General features: G+C 34.9%; 1 protein-coding gene across 11 annotated transcripts in view; it reads right to left on the reverse strand.

Annotated features, from left to right (window-relative positions):
* LRRC4C (leucine rich repeat containing 4C) overlaps positions 1–16,159 on the reverse strand; it is a 1,317,608-nt gene that overhangs the window by 1,104,582 nt on the left and 196,867 nt on the right. For 7 of the 11 annotated variants that reach the window (XM_021926800.2, XM_021926797.2, XM_021926798.2 and 4 more), the window contains exon 1: positions 12,462–15,556. The exons of 2 other annotated variants lie outside the window; for them this stretch is intronic. The gene's annotated coding sequence lies outside the window, so the exon portion shown is untranslated. Of the gene's footprint in view, positions 1–12,461; positions 15,558–16,159 lie in introns of those variants that run through there. 2 more of the 11 variants (XM_021926805.2, XM_021926804.2) reach the window with 1 other exon arrangement.

Genomic DNA, 16,159 nt, shown 5'->3' on the forward strand with positions numbered 1-16,159 from the left:
AGTCAAGACGATCACTCACATGGCTATTTCTTCAAAATAACTTTATATGGTTGGTGAGTGCAATATTCCCTAATGTAGACCAACTTTGAAGGCACCAATGGAACGGATCTGAGGATATCCATTGCCCCTACTTTTGGCTTTCTAATTCCTCAGTAAGTAAAATATCAGATTACTGGATTGGTCTGTACATTATAGTCATTAAAATGAGTAAGCACTACCACAGAATTCTCTTGGCTAATTCTTTTCACTTTCTGTAATTATCCTTCCCACTAAAATTTCAATGTTCATTAAGAAAAGCTGCTCTAAGTAGCTCCTGTGACTCCAGTTAACTATTAAGTATTTAAACCTGTACTTCTGAAAAACATTTCGTACGAGTACATGTTTACTCATATTGTGAGTCTGACAATATTACAGAGTTATCATACTTTTACCCAGGAGCTTTCAGTCTAAGCTGCATTTTATTTTACAAGAACCAGTGTGATAATAGGCTAAAAGTCTTGACCAGGTAATAAAGAGAATTGGTTTCTTGCCCCAGCTCCATGATGAAATAGGTATATAACACTAACCAAGTCTTGTCACGTCCCTGGCCTAACAGCACAGTTCCAAATCTGTAAAATGAAAGTGTTAAGCTTCAAAATCGCTAAGACCTCTTTCAGCTGTAATATCTTATGATTTTAAGATTCTACCACCTTACAAGATCCTTGTGAGGCAAAAGTTAGTTTATGTTTGTTCAAGTTTTAGGTAACGTAGAACTCTGCACTCTAAAAGAGTCAAAAGACTAATGTTGGCGACAGTTTTAGAATAGGGATCCACCACCCTGGAAAGCACTCTTTAGTGAACCAAGCACAGGGCCATTTTAATTTCCCTAAGCCCCTTCTATGGAAGTTTCTAGAAATAATCATGTTGCCACGCTTTAACTCTTATATTAACAGCTGCGTTTTTAAGTGTCAATTTACTGTCTGTATAGGGCCCACTCAGTTTCCATCATATTACAAAATATATATACAACCTCATAAGATATTCACCAGTGTCCACTCACTATATAAATATATAAGGAAAGAAATTAATATGAATTTCTTCATCCTTTATATTAATATTTTATGCAGTTGACAGCAACTTCATGGATTTGAAAACATAAATGAAAAGGCATGGGAGGCATTTTACTTATTTAGGTAGTATATGCACTTCGTTTATACATAGAATCAAGAAACCCTTTTTCCAATAAATGCACACCAGCCCATCATCCCCATTTTGCAAAGTCTGGAATCATTGATCTACATGGATCAATCAGTACTGAGTTTGACATATATTCATTTTAATGGAGTGGAGAGAAACATCTTCAAAGTCCTGAAATATTGTTTAGGTCAGGTCACATTTAAAATTTGAGCTATCATAAATGCAAGACCCAAACCTAAATAAAATGAACTAGTCATCTAAAAAGAAACACATCCTTTGTGACATACCCAAAAATCAGAATTGCTCAAATGACAGAAGTCACATTTTATGAGTTGTGCTCTTATCTGGTTACACAAGGGGCCATAATATTAATGTTCCCCTTCAGAAATTTGTATAACTATCTACCTTTACTCCAAGACCATCTACTCCTGAGGAACAATGTGTAAGAAATTTGGATGTGAGGTGGTTTGAAACAGCCCCTATTGAAACTTGCTAGAGAAAGCACTGAAAATTCCACGTGCTCCATGGTATAGAATCTTCCTCAAACTTCACACTATTTGAGAACGGCAAAGCTTTTTAATTTAAAATGCTTCTAACCATTCTTGCTTTGCTTTAGTGGACTGTGATTATAAAACTTTCATCATCCCAGACTGCCAAATAGAATATACCAAGCAACTGATTCCATCACGGACCTTGTTCCCCAAGTGGAAAACCAAGGTTGTATGACATCTGAGTCTGAGAACATTTCAGAACGTTAAAATGGTTAGAATAAACGTACTGTGTGTTTAGTATGCACAGAAAACTGCTTATTTTCCTGAGTTTGTTGCAAGGGTAAAATTAACCTATGAAAAACTAAATAGGTAATGCAAGTCAGAACACTATACCATTCCCTGAAAGTTCAACAAGGCTTGGCATTTTCCCTTACCAGTGTTCCAATGAACAGCTATTTGGATACCTGCCAAATGAAAGAAGCACAATACAGATGGATTCTTTTCTCTTTTTTCTAAATTATATTCCTCAAGTTGTTTGTCTTTAACCTTCAGAAAGCCCTGTGTCCTTATCGGCCAAAATGATCTGAGCGGGGTGCTTAGAAGTAATTTTAAAATACTATCAACTAATGAAAACAAACACAAGACTGACAAAAAGCTCAAAGACCTGGCTCTAGTAGAGATTTTAAAGGGAATGACCCCAGGGGAAAACTAACTGATCTTGGTTTATTTATCCCAGGCAATAAATCACCATCTAGACAAATTGAGGCATATTGAGACTTGGTTGCTTAATGGATAATCCATTGACCTTTTAATCCCCTTAAATCTTTTTCTGTATTCATTTTTATGTACCAGGCAGCATGTCACATGCCAGGCAAAACTGTTGTTCCAGGAAGAGGTGAGGTTGTAAAAGAGAACAACTGGGGCACCAAAGCTATTATGCCCCCCTCTGACATCCTCCTGATAACCTGGAAAAACTGAGAATAAGGGTAGAAGGGAATTTTTCATAGCACATTATGTAAATATATATATATATATATACTCTTTTTCTATAACTCTTAAGTTAAACATAGATTAAACAACTCTGCTACATCCCAGTGTATGGCCAATGAGGTGTCTGGATCAAGTGGAAATACCTTGATTCTCTAGATGTGCTCTTTTAGGAGTCAGCCTACACTAGCAATCTGAATTCAGGTAGTCAATACAATTTATTTCTCAACCACAAGAAGCAGAGTAGCTTGATAATATCAAATATACCAAATTGAAAGCTCATTTTAGGAAAAACAAAAGGGCAACTTCTTTGGAGTGTCTGTAACAAGAAGGAAACATTTTTAAAATCTAAAGCTCTGAATATGATAAAATGTATTTTATAAAAATAAATTCCAAATGGTAGTTTAACAGAAAGCAGATTGATATTTTAAAGGCTGGCTCTGTCTGTTTGTTTCTTTATCCAAAGCATTCTCACCTTTCACAGAAACACAGTATTGCTGCCAACACTCCTGCATAGCTCAGTCACTCCGGGTGATAACATAACCAAGTATTGTGTTCAGAGTAATCAATCAATCAATCCATCCAGGAAAATGAGCAAGTCTCACTCAGCAGGTTCCTACTCTGCAGGAAGTAACACACTATTGTCCTTACTCTTCTGAACCTTATCCAAATCAGTAAACCAATCAGTTACTCCCTCATACTACCAGTGTTGGTAGATAAAATGATAATTGCATTGTTTAGTCAACCATTCCAACCATCAACTGGCATCAAGGCCCATCATCTTGCACAATGTCCACCTACACAGTTGTACTAAGTTAGAAATCCAAAAAAGGAAAGTGGTTACAGCAAACCCAGAGATTAGTTAAAAAAATAGATTCATAGCATTAAAAAGTAATCAGCATCTATCCACACAGATCAACCGATATGTAAAAAGGAGACTTATCCAGTTTTGGACAATAGAGGAACATTTCATTAACATTAAAATAACCACCTCTCATATCATGTGTGTTGTTTCACATTGAGAGGAAGTGATCAAAGTCTGTTTAGATCACCCTGAAAATCTACCACAATTTAAGGTAGACCATAAAATCTTTCAGAACAGAACATGTCTTTATGCAATTAATCAAGGTATTGAAGTTCAAGAGTGACTTCTAATGGTCATGTGGCTACTTAGTGGAAGAGTATATATTACATATAAAACTCCAGAGGTCCTCAGACATAATTTCTCTTTTTTATACCAAACATGCAAGGTGATCATAGGTTACTGGCATTTTAAGCTTTCATTAAGAAGCTTGATAGAGAATACAAAAATTGAGATAAAAATGGGACCCAATCTAAAAGGAAAACTTATCCTTAAATATCAAACAACCAAACCACCATGAACACCCATGAGTGATCAGGGCTTGTTCTTGTCTTGGTGTTCTTGGTGGATAAAACACTACTATCACATATTGAGTATCCAACTCAGCTCAAGCAACCAGCCATCCCCTACCCCCAAAATCAGAGAACAAAAGAGTGTATCATACAGCCCAACTATTTAGTAGGAGAAATAAGTAGGAAAGAACTTGGAAAGGTGAAAAATGTGAAAGACAAGAAATATACTCTACAAAGTTGGAGTTGTGGTTAAAAAGAAAAGAGTAAGATTCAAAATGCAGCCTCACCATCAGGCTGGGACAGAATCACATTCCTCACAGAGACAGATGGCACGCTTAACTTGGTTAAGTTTAGGAGGAAATATTTATAAAGGTAAATCCAGCTATTGGGAAGCCATGAGGTATGGTTCAGCGCCTACCTGAGTGATAGAAGAACACTAGTTATTTTCACTAGGTCTGAAGAGATGTGTAGAACATAAAGATAGAGAATTCTGGTATTTAGTGAACATTGGTTTATGACTTATATGCCTCTTGCTTTCTTCCTACCATTTCCTGCCAATGGGCATTAAGCTGTGAAAATCCAACCGGTCACCAGGGGGCAAAGGAGCTAGAAGGTGGAGAGTGAATCTGGGGAGACAACCAGTTCTAGACCTGTACTGAAACCTATTTCCAAATGTGTCCTTCTGCTCTCTCATCCATGGCTCTGCTTTGCCAGAGTGACTTTGTTCATATCTGCCACCTCCCTGCATCTAGTTCAGCTTTCACCGTTTTCATGAAAATTTACCAATCCTTCATATGAAATTAGTTAGTAATACCTGCCTCACAGGAAGCGTGCAATAAATATGAGTTCCTTTCTTTTCTTGTATCTATAAATCCATTTTTTCATGGTGTGTTTGTGTGCTTAAAAATTTTTATTATTTAGAAAAAGAAAGAAAAGCCTCATGAGCTAGATAATGATATATAATTCTAAAACAAAACTTGTAGATTAGTAAGTAAAGACTGAATGAGTCCGTATACAAAAAAAGAACAAGAGGAACCCGATTTCAACACATGGTGCTGAAATATAATATCTGAATTTCTGTAATAGCTTTAACGTGAGTATGACGCTCCCTGATTGCCTAGGGAATAAATTGCAGGATAATTAAACACCTGAAGAATCAATATATTTTCCAGAAAGCATTACATTATATATTTGGTATTTTAGTTATGGCACTGAGGGTTAGGAAGGCTTGATATATCTGCAAGGGAAGAAGACACTGGTATATGTTAGCCTTCACGAGTTCTCTAAGAACTTAGCAATCTATTTCATACCACCTACCCTTCTCTCTGACACTTGAATAGGCCAGGACAAGTAGCAAAACAAACAGATCTGATAGAATTTTAAAATGTTTTAATTGTCTATTATCTCATGACATAAGAAAGACAACTGAAGAAAACATTGGGATATATCTTAAACTCGTCTTTGGATTTTATCTTATTCTGTTTTATTTTTTTTCCTTTACAGTCATGTGTAACATCTCACTTGCTAAATATATATGTATGAATATGTGTGTGTATATATGTATATGTATATATATACACGCACATATATATGTATATGTATATATACACACACATATATATACATATATATAAATATTGAGAACAAGGTTATATTTATATCTTATAGAAGGAAGGAACTCAATAAATTTTAGCTGAATTGAATTGAGTAAAAATATAATTGACATAAAAATCAACTAGTTTCACTGGGATTAAATAAAACATAGGCATTTTTACTAATGAACATCAACATCAAAATTTGCCCATTAACACTCTAGAATATGTTTTGCCTTCAACTCGAAATTAGAATGCCCTGATATTAGACAATGTCTGCCTTTGGTTCTCAGAGCTGAGTTGTACTGGAGTGCCTTGTATGAAAATAATTCCCACTGCTTCTGTTCAAATAATCTAAAAATAAACACACTTTTTTTCTGAGGGTTGTAAGTTAAGCAATATGGCTTAGAAGTTTCAGCTCACCATTTCTTTAGACAGAAGGGATGCTAAAGAAATTTGCTTGCTAAAAAGAATCTGTAAGAGTAGACTATACGCTTTCTACTCTCTGTATCATATACTGAGCAAAACTTTCATCAGTGACAGTTGATTATGTTGAGGGCAGTGAGAGTTTATATCAAAGGAACCTTAAAAGTCTGGTGAATTCTAACTTCTCAAGTAGCGATAACTCAGAGACCCTTTATTGATCACAGATTCTTCTTCTCTTCCCCATATAAAGACATTTTCAAATCTCTCTTCTAGCATTTTGTATTATTTTCCCCATGAAAGACATCAGCACGTGTGAGTTAACTTTTTAACTTACTGGGACATAGTTGTGTTATTTAACTATCTAACATCATTCTTAGGAAATTTACATTCCCTATAGATTTTGGAAATGTGTACACCATCAGATTAATTTATTCTTGTCTGTAAGTGTCTTTTATGAAACAATTATATCTAGAAGCTGATTTTAAAGAATGCCCAATTGATTATTTTTCCTTCTAAGTTCTGCATATTAGGCCCAACAATCTGGGATATAGAAAAAGAAGGCATTGCTTAATCATGTACACTCAAATGCAGTTCAGACTTTTAAAGTAAATCACTCTATTGTGAGCCACACTGGGCCTAATCATGTCTGATTTATGAAGTGTGGCCTATTGTGAGTTAGCAGAACATTCTCAGGCCACTCAGACATCATGGGTTTCAGGCCAGTGTCTAAATCTTACTACTGTGTAGCTGCGAACTATTTACTTATCCATCTCTGAACTTCACTCTTCTTGCAAAGCATAATAAGATAATTCCTTTGGTGGTATTTTCTTAAAAAATCAGATAAGATAAAGAAAATGTATGCATTTTAAAAGACGGTTAGTTAATTATAAGCCAATCGGGCTTTATGAGTCTAATTCCCTGCATTCTGTTAATATGCTGTTTTTAATCTAGTGAATTCTATGGTGCAGTGAAGACTGGACTTTGGCATCTAATAGCTGTAGGTGCAAATCTCAGGTTCACTACTCTACAGCTGTGTAACTTTGGGCAGATTTCTTAAGCCCTCAGGAGATTATTTTTGTCATTTTTTTTAAAGGAAAGAATTAGGACTTTTTCTTACGGATATGCTGCCTCTCACATAGTAGTCTTTCCTCTGTCATTAACTACTTGTCTATAACTTTCTTCTGTTGTACTCTTTCCTCAAAATACATAATGCAAAAATACCTTGCATGTTTCTAGATCCTACAATTTAGAAATTGAGAGCTCACAAAAGTTTACAAGAGAGTTACAAGGAGAGTTAATGGCTTGGAAAATAGGATATGTGAAGGAAGTTTCAAAGACACTGGATCATTTGATACTTAGCAGAAAACCAAGAGTGGAATTGAAAACGTCTTCTTAGAAATAAAGATAAGGAAATGGAATGAAGATCGTCTCCATCCATTCATGAAGATGAGAGACAAGCAGTGAGATTGACTGCAATTGCATAATTTTCCAGTTAAGGATGTCAGGTGGAATATACAAATCAAATCTTTACTTCCTCTGAGACCCACTGTTAAGCACCATAAGGACAGTACAGAAAAAACATATATATATGTGTGTATATGTATGCATATATATATTGTGTATATATGTATGTATATATATTTTTCTCTTCTTAAAGGTAATAAGCTACAAGGAAAGAGAATGGGGAAGAACAAAAACAAAACTTAGGAAAATAGAAAGGAAAAAGACAAGTGGTAACTGATTGAGCAGACTGAAAAAGTTGAACCCAAAGCTAGCAGTAGAGAATACTGATAACCTCATTCATACCACAGAACTTGCTATTCTCCAGGTATCTGAAAGTTTTAATGCAGAAACTCAAGCCAGGAAAACTGATTGAAAGTATATATAAGACGTTATTAGATCTTCCCCTAGTCCTCATAGTCTAGTAACTGCACTTTCTCTTCTTAGGTAGAATATTGGGTATTTATTATTATTCTCTTTAAGGCAGAATATTGGATATTTATTATTCTTTTGCCAGCATAAACAGAGGGTCTGCTGTTTTAAAAGTTTGTGCTTCTCCAAAATTCATGTTGAAACTTCATTTCCAATGTAACAGTATTGAGACATAGGACCTGTAGTTGGTTAAGTCCTAGGGGTTTGACAGAGTCTTGTCCCCCTTTTGACGCCCTTTACCCTTCTGCCAGGTGAGAACACTGCATTCACCTTTTCCACCTCAGCAACAAGGCACCACCTTTGAAGCAGAGAGTAAGCTTTCATCAGACAGCTAATCTGCTGAAGTCTTGGTTTTAAACTTCCTTGCCTTCAGAACAGTTGAAAATAAATTTTTATTATTTATAAATGACCTAGTATAAGGGTTTTTTTGTTTGTTTGTTTTTTTGTTGTTGTTTTTTTTTTTGGTAGCAGTAGGAACATACTGAGATCAAGTCTCTGCACTGGGAGACATCAGACAAACTTGAAAGTGGAATAGCAAACTGGAAATAGAGGGATTAAGTTAAATTAGACATATTGAGTGGAGAAATTCCTCAATCTTCTTCTCCCATTTGGTTCACAGATAGGGTATAAATTATACAATGATATATAAATTATATAATTTATAATTCAAGCCAGTGTACTCTTGAGAAAAAAAAGGAAATACTATTAATAGTCGTTTATTTTGGAATATGTTATAAAGTACACATCTACCAGGAAAACGGGGGCTTGTAGGGCTATGGGCCTCATTCCTGGAACTCTAGTGGGCAGAGAGATTAGATGTCTTGTCTGAGGGACTATGAAGAATGCAAGAGAAAATACATGAAGAGGAAAACATTCGGGATTTCCAAAGGAAACAGCATGATCAGGTGGTTCTGCAGTGGAGACCATATTCAATGTGTTTTCACTATGAATAACATTCACAAATTAAAATAAGATAAAACCTATATAATGATTTTATTCAAATTATAACCAGAACTGTTGGGAGAAAAAAAAAGTGTGCATTCCAGGATGGAACTAGGGAAGTTCTAATGGAGAGAAAAATCTTCATCCTCTCTGGGGAGAAGTTAATAGATAACACCTAAAGGTTAAAAGTAAAATCCCGGAATAGAAGCATGCTATTTACAAATATGGAGATAAGTTTTAAAAAAAAATTGCTAAAATAAGTGAGATACACTTTAGAGAATAGAAAATGATAGGGCCAGGAACTCCTATTTTTACAACAAATGTAGTACACTGTTTGACCTTTTAATGTAAAGACTGGCCTACTATGGTCTTCAGGCCAAATTTCAATGGCCAGATTTTGTTTGAAAAAAATTTAAAAATTTTCCAGTGACACAGCGTGCCCATTCATTTTCATATTTCTCTGGCTGCTTACATAGTACAACTACAAAGTTGTTGTAGTGCCACATAATAGATATTTTACACTCTGTATTTTATATCATTTTATAGTGATGAGGGTGCAGATGTTAATTCTTTTTCAAGTTATTTTTGAGTCAAAAAATCAATAATAAATGTTGACATGAAGTCCTCCCAGGAGCATAGGTTTCACGTGCTCTGAAAGATTATATAATTTATAATTCAAGTCAGTGTACTCTTGAGAAAAATATAATCTCCACTTTATATAGCCCACAGAATCTAAAATATCTATTATGTGGCACTATAAAGAAAACGTTCTGCTGACTGCTACCCTATACTACGGACAGGGACAGTTGATTTAAAAAAAAAAAATAGAAAAATAGTGACATCAAATACATCCCAAACAGGGAACGCTTCTAAGTACCGGAATGATGAGTTGAACAAAATTGAGGGTGTCTCTTTCTTGGAGTCCTGCAGGGACACAACCATTTTATCATCTAAAGTACTATCAGTTATCCTACTTAAAGCCAGGATAATAAAATGGTTGCTATATCCAAGAAAACAGCTACCCCGTACTTCAAATCAAGCAAAGTAAATTCTTATCATTTTATTTTATTTTATTTTATTTTAGATATTCACCAGTTTTTGCTCGGTTGTCTATTTGGCTCAAAATATAAATTGCAGATTTTCTGGAAATGTTTTTGAAATAATAGCTTCTGTGTACCCACCCACAAGTCTATTAGCAAGAACAAAATAGGAGGTAAAAGTCTTCTGAAAATGTGGCTCTCAGAGGAACTCAATGACAGAGCCCAATACTCATTTCTTACCTGAGAATTTAAGTGTTTTCCTGGGGGAGAATCCTGCATAATATTTTATCCTGTCTTTCTTGTTCAATTTCTTTCACATCACATTATCTTAACATACACCACTGCCTCTTAGTGTCGTGTTGCTTATATGCTTCCTAATAAGCTACTAGTTAAAACAACAATGATCTACCATGTTTGGGTCACACAGGAAATAGCACCTTACAAGGTCAATAGATTTTCATTCCTTGCCTCTACCTAAGGTTTCAACATTGGTTGTGTTTCAAATGAAATTTACTAACCAAAACTATTGGTTTGAAAATAATTCTTTCAGAGCAAGTGAAACCTATGCTCCTGGGAGTACTTCATGTCAACATTTTTTATTGATTTTTTGACTCAAAAAGAACTTGAAAAAGAATTAACATCTGCATCCTCATCACTATAAAATCACATGCAATAATTTAAGATTTGTGAACAAGTGAGTATTCTACTAATACGAACAGTCTAAAATGTAATTTTTATTTTCTGAGATCAAAATTTGGCCTTGACTAGAACATACAATTTGTACTCAGTGCCACAGATTCTGTAAAAGTCCTCTATTAATGTGTAGTAAGGGGGCGTTTTAGAGAAAGCATCAAAACACCCTACAATCTTGGTTTGGGATTTATTATTATTGTGTATTTGTTAAGATAATTGTTTTCTGCTAGTGCCTGGAAACAAGTAAAGTTTATATAGTCATTTGTTTATTCATGCATTGAATATGTTTTGAGTTCCTACTTCGTGTATTTAATATATTTTTTAATTCTTTTCCCCAGGGGAGAAGACTGTTGGGGGAGTTGTTGATGTAAGACTGGTTATTCGGGTAACAGTCAACTTATTTGTTCACAGAGCACTTAGTACTTACTGACTGAGACCAAGCACGATGTCTATTCATCGTAGAAATTCAAAACATATTCAATGCATAAATAAAAAAGTAACTGTATCATTCAGTATATATAGGATGACTGAACAGATAGATGAGGAAATGCAACAAACTAGCCAGGTTAGACTTAAGACTGGGGGGAAGATAGCATGTGCGGGATGAGATAAGAAGCCAGAAAGATGTGAATCACAAATCACAGTCTTCATGCAGTTTTCTTTGCCTATCATCCAGAATCAAGCTATTTGATAATTCTAATTTATCACAAAATATAATACAAAAATTGCAAATGGTTACTTTTATAGGGGCTTAAAATTGAGGTAGAAAGAGAGGATAGACATATTTTTAGAAATAGAGAAAAATCAAATTAGAGTACACTTATGTACAACCATGTACCAGGCTTGAAATTACAAATGGTAGTTTTAATAATGTGATGGCATAGTCTGACATGTAATTTCCTCGATGTAAGTTCAAGATTGCAAAGATGTGTCAGAACAGGGCCTAGAATGCAGATCGTTTGTCTGTGTTGTCTATTCTTCTCATGCCATCAGGTAGAAGGACAAGTAAATATTGTGAGGGTAAGGACTCTGCTATTGATTTGTAATTCCTCTCTGTTTTATACCATGACTGTCATATTGCAGAAGCTCTATAATTTTAATAAATAAATGAACAGAATAGTCAATATGTGACTAAACACCTTAAAGTAGGAATGAACATGACACTATTTTAATGGCTAGCACGTTATACCTTAGAGTATGTGATATCTCTTTGTATATCTCATCCAGTCCCCATAATAACACTCTGACCTCAAGAATGTTATTCTGCCCACTCTGCAGGTGAGCAAACCAATGATCAAACAATTAAAGGTATGTTAGAGTAAACCAAGAGGACGACACTTAAGACACTGTAGCAAAGAGGACTGGGCTGGTTAAAGTGGTGAGTAATGGGTGAGATTGAGAAAGCAAGACTGAATGAGAAGACTAAAATTAAGAATAAGGGACCTTAAGTCAGGCATCTGCCTTCAAAACAGGACAAAACAGTGCTCGTGTAAATTACTGGAACAAACAGTAAATAAAGCCATAATCTTACCAACCTTGTCAGTTCAATCTAATAGGATTATCCAGTTTAACTGAGAGAAAAAGAAAGAAGGGAAGAATCAGAAAGAAAAAGAGGAGGGGGAAAAATCTAGTTGCCAGAGAAGAAATATCAACTTTACATTGTTCTCATCGGCATAATGGAATTCTGCAGGACATTCAAACTTCAAGTCAGTGTGGGGACCCTCTTACTAAAGAAACCCCAACTGAGTGACAATTACAGCCAGGAGAGACTCTGAAAAAATTTCTCATTAGTAATTCACATTACCTACCTTCCTTAAAATACCATATCACTGTTGTTTCTAGAAGCAGGGATGTAATGCCCATGGGTCTTTTCTTTTTTAAAAAAAAAATAATAATAATTACATTCTTCATAGTCAGTTCTCCAATATAAGTCTCAAATTTTGGTGGATGAGATACAACATTTGATAGAAATCAACCACTTTGCTATTGCTTTGCTTAGTTATATCACATGGTAGCTGGGAGATAAAGAAAATGATGATAAACTTTATTATTTTTGGCATATAACCTAAACAAATAATACTATATTAACTGGAGAGAGTTTGCTCAGTTTCTCTTTAACTCATCTCCTTCATATTATTATGGACTTACCAGCATCATCAACAATGAAGAAATAAATGATATAAATAGACTTAAAACATGAAGATATGATCAAATAAGATATTTATTTTAATTAGCCAAGGACTACTGACACAGGTTTAGATGCCTGACACTTCACAACTTTGCAGAGATAGGATACTACGCATGACCTTATTGCAGACCTTACCAAAACCTGCAATTTTTGAGGATAAGAAAAACACGTTTTTGTCTGACGTTCTTTCACTTTGATAGTTTTATGACTGGAGCTAAAAGTAAACCCAACAGAATTCGTAAACCTGGCTTTCCCCATTCTTATTCTTAGGATAAAAAGAATTTTGTTCAAAAGAGAAAAATATACAATTCTGAAACTTTTATTTATTATAATAATTCACAAAGAATAAAAGTGACAGCAATTGAAATCAGAGGAAAAGAGACAAAATTAAAGAGAATGAAATGTGATTAGGTGTTCTACTAGTTCTTTCATAATTCTTTCCTAGAGACAGACATGTATAAGAAAAAGCTTTATCTTGATTTTAAAATCCTCTTAATGTGATTTGAAGCTCTTGAATTAAGCCCCACACAGCAAAATGCAAATGGTTGGCTTTTATTTTGGTGCCAAAATTAGTCTCCCTACCAGTGGCTTGTAGGAGCAAGTCTTCCTTCTCTTGTTTTCTCTGTGCTTAATAATGAATTAATTTAGGCAAGTATACAACCAAATGATAAATGATTGATATGAAATATATGCATGTTGTTGTATTGGTTCAAGGAGAATTTCACCTCTTGGGAAAGAAAGTAGATTACCAATTCTGCACAACAGCATAAGTGCTATATAAAGCAATATATAAAACTGTCCAGTAAACAACTCACAAAGGCTCATCCACTCAGCATAGACTGGGCTAGACCTAAAATTCCATATGTTCTTGGCTTTCATTCTGTATTTCTTTCAGCACTCAAAATTGTAGTATCTAGCTGTTAGCAGATAGTACTTTCACACTGAGAAGCATAAGAGAAGTGAAAATCTTGTGCTAAAATGGCTGTAATTTATCAGTACATATTTATAACCTCTTTCAAATTAATCTCTGTTTTACATTTGAATCCAAAAACAGATCTGCTTCTAGAAGCTACCATACCCACAAAAAGAAGTTGAGACTTCTTTTTCCTTCCCTGCTACCAATTAGAAGGGGTAGACTGCTATAGTGAAAGGAATGTGAATAACTTTTAAATGAAATAAACACAGCTTAAAATGTACTCTGTGACCATAGAGAAATGACAATCTCTCAAACCTGAGTTTGTTCATCTAAGAAAGGGGTATCCCATCCACATTTTCATTGCAGGACTGTTGCAAGGACAATCAATAAAGGTTAAGCGGCTAGCAAGATGTGTGATAACCAGTAAATGATAACAAATGCATGACTGCTTTGTAAGACCTATTGCTACTAACAGCTCTACTCTTAGAATCTGCCAAAAAGTCTTCTTGAATAATTTTCTTACACTGTGCCAATGTTTTTTGGCATGGAATAGGTGCAGATTTAGAAACATAATATTCCCTTAAGTAAAGGAAGCTTGGATTTCCAGATCTCTCCTTGCTTACTATGTGATTGTACGTAAGTTGTTTACTCACCTAAATCTCAATTGCTTTAGAATGAAGGATAAAAATACTACCCACCATCATCAAGAATTATAAGGATAAAATGTCTAACAATGTAATGCCTGCAATGATGTAACTATTTAGTAATTTAGGGTTTTTTGATTAGTATGAGGAGGAGTAATAATACAGATAATATGTAAATATTTCCTGCCACAGGTTGTTTTCTTAAAACACTTTGAGTATTCTGCTTGCCATCATTCTAAGGCTACTTCAGAGGCGGCTTTTCACTGTGATCATGCAGATAAGTGTTTATTTTTTAAACTTGCACTATACTCATGCTGTATACCAATGCATATATACAACGCTGTGTTCCAATGTATACTAACGCCTGGCTACACTATACAATGTCACATTCCTTAGGTCTGTGTTGTGACTGCATACAAAGCAAGGTTGAGGCAATTCTCTTCCAGAGCCCCAAGTCTGTTAGGGGCCTGCCATGCTCTGGAGTCATCTTAGCCATCCCCACTGTATGGGTTCTTAGCCATCCCCACTGTATGGGTTGGATCACTGCTTAGAAGAAGATCATACCCCAGTTGAACCTCAACTGAGATGTAAACCCTGGACAACACCTTGATCACAGCTTTGCAAAGGACCCCATTCAGCTGTTGTCTCCATTACTGACCCACAGAAATTCTGAGATAATAAATATGTGTTGTTTTAAGACATTAGTTCTGTGGCAATATTGTTATGAAGCTATAGATACTAATAAAATACCACAAAAAACACTTCAGGTAATGCTATCATGCTTACTTCGCAACCAGACTCTTCATCTTGAAAACTATTTATTTTCAAACTTTATTTTTAAAAATTCTACATCATTCTATACTTAATGCACAGCACTTTTTTTCTTGGATTAAAAATTGAACTCTTATAATCTCTTTATCCACATAGTTACTAGTAATAAAACAGTTTGGGATATGAATATTACTTCCAATATATACAAACAAATCATATTTGGTTAATAATAACTGATTCAGAATTTGGGGAGTTGATGTGATAGATGATATGAAAATGGAACTTGAAAATCCCAAATTCCTCAGTGCTTGATGCTGATAGTAAACAGATCTCTCTGTACTTTGAAAAAAGAAAGTATGTTCTTCAGACACTTGCTTTGATAGAATCATAGATAGCTAAAGAAAAAAAAAAAAAAACACCGAAAAAGACAAAATACTGCATAAATGCACAAAATCTACACACTTACAAAGGAAATCATTATCTTTTCTCAACTAAGTGTGGTCCGGACACAGTTAATCATGACTAAGGTGTGATTCATAAATGTGTTCTCTTAATCCAAAGGGGAGATACTTTGGGATCAAATTATTAGGTTATACTAATAGCATTGGGTAACTGGTAGAGGCTAAAGCCTGATGATATCTTGGAGGCAAAAGATAAAACAATATCTCAGTGATTCATCCAGAAGTGCTTTCAAATTAATTGAGCCCAGAGACCATGCTGCTGGGTTTTTTTAATGGGCAAATCACAATGTGAAAGATCCAAAGTGCTCAGTGAGAAACAAGTGAGCAGTGTCAGAGAAGCAAATTGGGCTCCTTTTATTATTTATCTATTTCCTCCTAAGGAATGTGTTCATTCCTTTAGGTGCTTTGGCTCTTTCCTCCCTTCATCTAAATTGCTTTGCCCACAGCCTGAACACACCCAGACTGAGAGTTCAAGCCGCAGAGAGAAGGGGATGACCCTGAAATTTCACAAAAAGGACAGAGAGAG

Source organism: Papio anubis, chromosome 12, assembly GCF_008728515.1.
Source record: "Papio anubis isolate 15944 chromosome 12, Panubis1.0, whole genome shotgun sequence".
In the NCBI taxonomy this organism is placed as follows: domain Eukaryota; kingdom Metazoa; phylum Chordata; class Mammalia; order Primates; family Cercopithecidae; genus Papio; species Papio anubis.